We start from the raw sequence: 7,704 nt of genomic DNA on the forward strand, positions 1-7,704 counted from the left end.
ACCTGAGCGTTTTGTAGTTCGAAGCTCCAAAACACTTAAGGAGCAAAAATCAATTATTCTCAATACAGATGGTTCACATTTCCACCCCAAGTCCGCTGAAGCTCAAACAAGTTCTGGAGCTTTTTTTTGTAGCTCAAATTGGGCAGATTTGCACGTTTTTGGTGCGTTTTAATTCCCATAGAAATTAATGGAAACGCGCAATTTGCAAGTTTCTGCACATTTTTGCCCAATTTTCTGATCAAATGAAAACGTGTACAACAATATATTAATGACATAAATAAAAAAATAAATAAATTTCAAATAAATAAAAATTATCCTAAATAAATATATAATAATATGTAATAATAAATAGCTAATAATTAACACCTAAACTTAATCATTTAACCATAAAAATAGAATATACATTATTATTAATAATAATAATTATAATAATAATCATAACTTATTTTGTGTTAGGGTTAGTGTGTGTATTTATTATTTTATTATTATAAACAAATTTTTTAAGGGTTAGGGGGTTAAAGTTAGGGGTTAATTCATATTTATTTATTATTACATAGTATTAATGTATTGTATTTATTTATTATTAAATTATTTATTTATGATTAATTTTATTTATTTGTGTATTTATTTTACATGTATTTATTCATTTATTGTTATTAATACTATTTTTATTAATTTTGTAGCACTACCCTCGTGAGGGCCACTGTGTTGTGGGTATCCGTAGGCCTCTCTCCACACAGGCAGGCAACAGGTATTTCTCACACCAACTTGCATACAGAGACAATGACCAGTCTATTGGTTTCGTTTTGTTATTTTGTTAGGGGGAAATCAACTTGGATGGGGAATAGGGATTATGGAATGCCCAGTTTGGCTTGAAACAATGGAAGGGGTACCATTCCCTCCTATGTATAAAGGCAGATCCTGGACTGTTCTTTTCCTAAAAGCCGTCAGTCTTTGCAGATCAGTAGCAGCTGGCCTTTATGGGTAAGGAACTAGCAGCCCCTCAAAAACCACTTTGCTTCTCATAGCTGCATGCAGAGTTGTCTTCTCTCCCCCTGTAGAGATGTTCCCAGCTCCACAGCCTGCAAGCACTACCAGCCCTCCTGACTTCTCAGAAGATCTCCTGGGACAAGGATTAAAGGATTGAGCCCAGCACTGTCCTTACAAAGTTTGCTATGTGTGGCAGCCTTTCCCCTTGTAGATCCCAGAGTGTGCTGCTTACTCACACTGTCCTGGGATTGGATTGACCCTGATCATGCAGATCAGGTCTCCATCCCTTCCTGCTTACCTACTTCTGGAAAGTTCTATGGTTCTCTAGAGTCAGGTGGAGGCGATAGAGCCACAACCTGTTGAGTCATCCAGCTGACCTGCCTGACCTCACTCACACAACTACCATGAGCCATACACAATGATTTTGCCTATAATACATTACATTATTCTAGTTGCACACTAGAGGGTGCTATTATTAACACCCTAATCCTAACAAAAAAAATAAAGAATAAATAAATAATAATAAGACAATAAATAAAATATTAACTCCTACCCCAAATCCTAACCCCTAATCCTAACCTTAACCCCAACCTCAATTCTAACCCTAACCTAACCTTAGCTCCAACCTCTTACTCTAACAAAATAAATAAATAATAATTATTATTATTATGATTAATATTGATAATAATAATAATCATCATTTAAAAAAAAAGAAATAAAAGATTATGGAAAAACTAAAAAAGCTGAAAAAGCTATCAATGAATGATGCAACAGATTATTATTTTCTCTATTGGCTAATAAAAAAAACACCCAAAGCTCAGAAATGTCTAAAACGCTATATGAAAACGTGCAAAAAAGTGCGCAAACAACACGCAAAAACTGCACAAATTCGCTACACTCAAGTGTGAATGCAGTCTAACACTTTATAAAAACAGAATCACAGACACCCTTTAGAATTTTATTGCACCACCTCTTCAAAAATGTTGGTACATGTTGGAAACCCTGTCCTCCAAGCTGTTGAGCTGTGGGCAGAGCCTGACGGGGATGCTGAGAGACTGGATCCCCATCAGGTCTGTGTCCCTTGTGATTGGCAACATTGGTGGCAGTGGGTGGACTTGATAGAGAGTCCAGAAGTGGCTATAGAATCCACCCACTGCTATCCACTATCAATCGCAGGGGAAGCAGGCCTGATGGGGAACTAGACTCCATGAGGCTTCACCCACCCAACAGCTCAATTGCTTGGTCACTGCGCCTGTATGTGCGATGGCTGAGAGACTAGACTGAGAGACTAGGCCCCATTCACCAGTTAGTTGGGAGATTGCCACCATTAACTAATTATGACCATTGCCCATTTGAGTAATGACATCACCAAGTATCCCTGGCACCTTCATTCATGATAGCTTCCCAACGTTGATAAGAACTAATATTTTGACTCAAACCAAAAAAAAAAAAAGAGTTTTAAGATCTTAATCAGATGATACACGCAATTAAAAACATGGGACAAATAATTCCCTTGGTCCTCAAAGGGTTAACGCAGACATCTCTGCTCGCCACGTTGACAGGCTGTCAAGCTATACCTCTGCACATCCCTGCAAAGAGCCTGGACAAAAACTCTTATTCCTAGGACGCCGTGCTATCCATAGAAATGGTGAGCGAGCGGATGCCCAGCCTCTTTCTGTCAACACTATAGAGACACCTTTACCTCTCAGTTTCCAGGAGATCTTTGCTTTGAGCAGTACCATATCTATTTAACTTCATTGATTTACTAGTGTTCACTACTGTTTATGAGCCCCATCATTGCTAGCAGAAGACAGCAGATACCACCATATCAGGAATTTCAAACATAGCAGGGCTCAAGTTGCAATCTCTAGCTAAAGTAACCTTTTCTCTTCTAAGGCCAGTGTTATTCAGTTTACAGACTGTATATCTGTTTATGCTGGAGCAGACATTTACATAATTCTCTGCATGCCCCTTTGCATCTTCGGTGGCTCAGAAGGAGCTAATAAGTCAACAAGCCTTTATTTCCCCTCTTGTTGCTGATGTTGCAACTAAATAGTTGAAGCTGACTGTATAACCTGTTAAAAGTTACTAATTGATTATTTCTATTTTACCAGTGTTCTCCTTTTATGTATTAACTGGGGTTACATAGTTAGTCTGGCTGAAAAAAAGACAAAAATCCATCCAGTTCAACCATTAAAAAAAAAAAAAAAAAGTTATACTCCTACACCCACCCACAGTTGATCCAGAGGAAGGCAAAATACCTAGCAAAGCATGATCCAATTTGCTCATGCAGGGGAAAAATTTCCTTCCTGATCCCCCGAGGGGCAATTGGATATTCCCTGGATCAACTTTGCCTATAAATGTTAGTATCCAGTTATATTCTGTGTATCCAAGAAAGAATCCAGGCCTTATTTAAAGCAACAAACTAAGCTGGCCTATTGAGTCTATTCCACATTTTCACAGCTCTTACTGCGAAGAAACCTTTTCGTATTTGGAGATTAAATGTCTTTTCCTCCAGACGTATAGAGTGCCCCCTTGTCCTCTGTGATGACCTCAGGGTGAATAACACTGAGTTCACCATATGAACCACTGTTGTATTTATACATGGTGATCATATCCCCCCTTATGTATTATACATGGAGATCATATCCCCCCTTATGTATTATACATGGAGATCATATCCCCCCTTATGTATTATACATGGAGATCATATCCCCCTTATGTATTATACATGGAGATCATATCCCCCCTTATGTATTATACATGGTGATCATATCCCCCCTTATGTATTATACATGGAGATCATATCCCCCCATATGTATTATACATGGAGATCATATCCCCCCTTATGTATTATACATGGAGATCATATCCCCCTTATGTATTATACATGGTGATGATGTCCCCCCTTATGTATTATACATGGAGATCATATCACCCTTATGTATTATACATGGTGATCATGTCCCCCCTTATGTATTATACATGGTGATCATATCCCCCCTTATGTATTATACATGGTGATCATATCCCCCCTTATGTATTATACATGGAGATCATATCCCCCCTTATGTATTATACATGGTGATCATATCCCCTTATGTATTATACATGGAGATCATATCCCCCCTTATGTATTATACATGTTGATCATATCCCCCCTTATGTATTATACATGGTGATCATGTCCCCCCTTAATCTCCTCTTCTCAAGAGAGAATAAATTCCTCTAATCTTTCCTAATATTTCCTCATAGCTGAGCTCCTCCATGCCTCTTATCAGTTTGATTGCCCTTCTCTACTTTCTCCAGTTCCCCAATGTTCTTTTTTTTGAATTGGTGCCCAAAATTGAACTGCATATTTCAGATGAGGTCTTACTAATGATTTGTACTGGGGGAGATTATATCTCTCTCTGGAGTCTATACTCGCAGCTTGGCATTGCATGCCAATATTAAACCTGTGATCTACCAGAACCACCAGATCCTTCTCCACCATTGATCCCCCCAGTTGTACCCCCCTAGTATGATTGATGTATGCATATTCTTAGCCCCCATGTGCAGAACCTTACATCTATCAACATTAAACCTCATTTGCCACATAGTTGCCCAATTACACAGAGCATTGAGGTCAGCTTGTAAATTGAAGACATCCTGTAAGGACATTATTCCACTGCACAGCTTGGTGTCATCTGCAGAGACTGAAATGGGATTTTTAATCCCAGACCATATATTGTTTATAAATATATTAAAAAGTAAGGGTCCCAACACTGAACCTTGGGGTACACCACTGACACCCCTAGACCATTCAGAGTATGAATCATTAACCACTACTCTCTGAATATGATCTTTTAGCTGGTTTTCTATCCATTTGCATACAGATTTTTCCAAGCCTGTAGACTTTACCTTACACATTAGCCATGTGTGGGGAACTGTGTCAAACGCTTTTTCAAAAACAAGTATACCACGTCCACCGCCACCCCTCTGTCCAAGTATACCATGTCCACCACCACCCCTCTGTCCAAGTATACTACTTCCATCTCCACTCCTCTGTCCAAGCTTTTGCTCACCCCCTCATAAAAAGAAATCAGATTTGTTTGACAGCTTCTCTCTTTCATGAATCCATACTGTCTGTTGTTTAAAATATTGTTTTTCCAGCAAGAACTCATCTATGTGGTCTTTTATTAAACTCTCCAGTATCTTTCCAACTATAGAAGTTAAATTAAGAGGTCAATAATTACTTGGTAAAGCTTTTGACCCCTTTTTAAATATTGGCACCACATTGGTCGTAAGGGTTGTATATCCTAAACCCATTATTCCAATAGCCTACTCTTTTGAACAAGTCTAAAATAGAGGTGTTATTATAGAATTGTGTCTCTTGCATTATTATTCTCTACTGTTGAAATATGTCTGAACACATAGTGTCATAGGTGTTGGGAGGCTTGTAAGGAGCAACCACTGGGGACAAGCATTATCACGCAGGGGTAGCGCTACACAAGTGCAAAGGGCTACGCTACTGGAACTAGAGTATTCTGTTTGGATAGAAGCTCCCCATGGCAGCTGAGTCTTCTAGAGATGCTGCATGCTATTAGGCTCATGGCCATTTGCCTGCACGCTGGTTCAGATAGTGGTGAGTCTCTCACCTGGCTGCATATAATATGCCCAGCTACATTTGCCATATCAGGTGTGGCTTCTCTGAGCTTCTGAGGAAGGAAAGTAGAGGAACTTATCTGCCCAGGACCTCAGAGAGTTGTTTAAAATGGAGTTAAAAGAGCCTACTCCTGCATCTACGCATGGTGAGTAAATTATTATTATTATTATTATTATTATACAGTATTTATAAAGCGCCAATAGTTCGCTCAGCGCTGTACATTACAAAGGGGGACAGAACATGTGACAGTACAGTACCAATACAATGCAAAACATGAGGGGATTGAGGGCCCTGCTCTTTTGAGCTTACAATCTAAGAGGGAGGGGATGGTGGTACAGGAGGAGATAGCTGTGGGGGATGGAGTGGTAGGAAGAGTGGAGGAGGTCGGCAAGTTAGCAGGGGGTGGGGTAGGCTTCCCTGAAGAGATGGGTTTTCAGGGTGCGCCTAAAGGAGAGGAGAGTAGGTGATAATCTGATGGTTTGGGGCAGGGAGTTCCAGAGGATGGGTGACACCCTGGAGAAGTCTTGGATGCGGGCATGGGAGGAGGAGACCAGGGAACTAGAGAGAAGGAGGTCTTGTGAGGAGCGGAGTGTGCGTGCTGGGTGGTACTTGGATATTAGGTCAGTGATGTAGTTCGGGGCAGTATGGTGGACGGCTTTGTACGTCAGCGTTAGGATTTTGAATTTGATCCGTTGCGCAATCAGAAGCCAGTGGAGGGATTGGCAGAGGGGGGTGGCGGAAACGGAGCGGTTGGAAAGGTGAATGAGTCTGGCAGCCGTATTCAGGATCGACTGAAGTGGGGATAGCCAGCGGCGAGGCAGGCCAGTGAGGAGGGAGTTGCAGTAGTCGAGTCGTGATATGATGAGGGAGTGGATGAGCTGTTTAGTGGTTTCTGGGGTTAGGAACGTGCGGATTTTGGCGATGTTGCGGAGGTGGAGTCTGCATGAGTTAGTTAAACATTGGACTTGGGGCTGGAAGGATAGGTTGGAGTCCAGATGGGCACTAGTAGTTTATTACATAATTTGATCTCTGTCAGCTTCTCGGCCTTTTGGCTAAGATCAAGTGTAGTATCTGTTCTTATCAGTGTCCAGTGGGGGTGCTCCCGATCATTCTAGCTTTGCGGGGATGGTTGTTGTATAGTACCCTCACTGGTATGATGGGGGTCCGGAAGGCTAGTACCGGAGGGACAGAAACCAGGGAGCGCCATGATACGTTCTGGGGCCTTGGGAGTAATTCCTCTGGGAAGACTGGAAAGACCCAGTACCTCCTGATTTGGACGGATCTACCTTGGTCTGGCCAGGGGCTGGGGACGCAAAAAGTCCGCAAACTCAGTGCCCCCTGGGGAAGACGCTCTCAGGGGTGTCACTAGTAACACTTGGGTGTGGGACCCCACAGTGTGAAGATGACACATGGCCACTGTTTTTCACCTCTTTTTGCACAGCGCCCTAAGGACCAGGTCTTTTGGCTAAGTCCAGGGCAATTTTTGCTACGGGCCTCAGGGCCTGGTCTGTGCACAATTTGGCACGGTACCACTTTTTTATTTTCTATTTATTTAATTTATTCACCTCCCACGTTTGTCACTTTTTCTGTTCTTATGTGTGTGTTTTTTCACGGATGGAGGGTGTGGGTCCTCGGGCCTACCCTGAAGTCTAGGGGGAGGATGTGTGGCCTTTTGGTTCCTTCCTCCCCTGATCCCTAGGGGGCTTTCTCTTCGGGAGAGCCCCCTTGCCTAGTACTGGATGTCCGGCTTCGGCTGGGCATAAGGAACGGTGGTCCACCAGGCCTTTTGGCCAGGAGGACCAAATGGGAACCTTGTCCCTGTCAGGAGCTTCGTGCCCCGGGGGATCAGGGTAACGGTCCAACCCTTCCGGGGGTAGGACAAACACACCCCTAAGTGCACTTTTTCGTGTGGTGTTCGCACTTGCACATTTTTTGTGATCACTTACGGGTTTTTCGTTGTAGTTTGCACGTTTGCGGACTTAAAAAAAAAAAAAAAAAGTAGTGTCTACTTAATTAACTACAGAAGAATGGATGTTTTTAAAATCCCCAGCCTGGAGCATTTTTGCATT

At 41.9% G+C, this 7,704-nt stretch overlaps 1 pseudogene; it reads left to right on the forward strand.

The window, feature by feature from the left end:
• Positions 1–6,667: 6,667 nt before the first annotated feature.
• LOC149454402 (U2 spliceosomal RNA) lies at positions 6,668–6,783 on the forward strand (annotated as a pseudogene).
• The last annotated feature ends 921 nt before the right edge of the window (positions 6,784–7,704 follow it).

The sequence above is a fragment of the Staurois parvus genome, unplaced genomic scaffold, assembly GCF_062004578.1.
Source record: "Staurois parvus isolate SC_StPar_1 unplaced genomic scaffold, SC_StPar_1.0 ptg000432l, whole genome shotgun sequence".
In the NCBI taxonomy this organism is placed as follows: Eukaryota; Metazoa; Chordata; class Amphibia; order Anura; family Ranidae; genus Staurois; species Staurois parvus.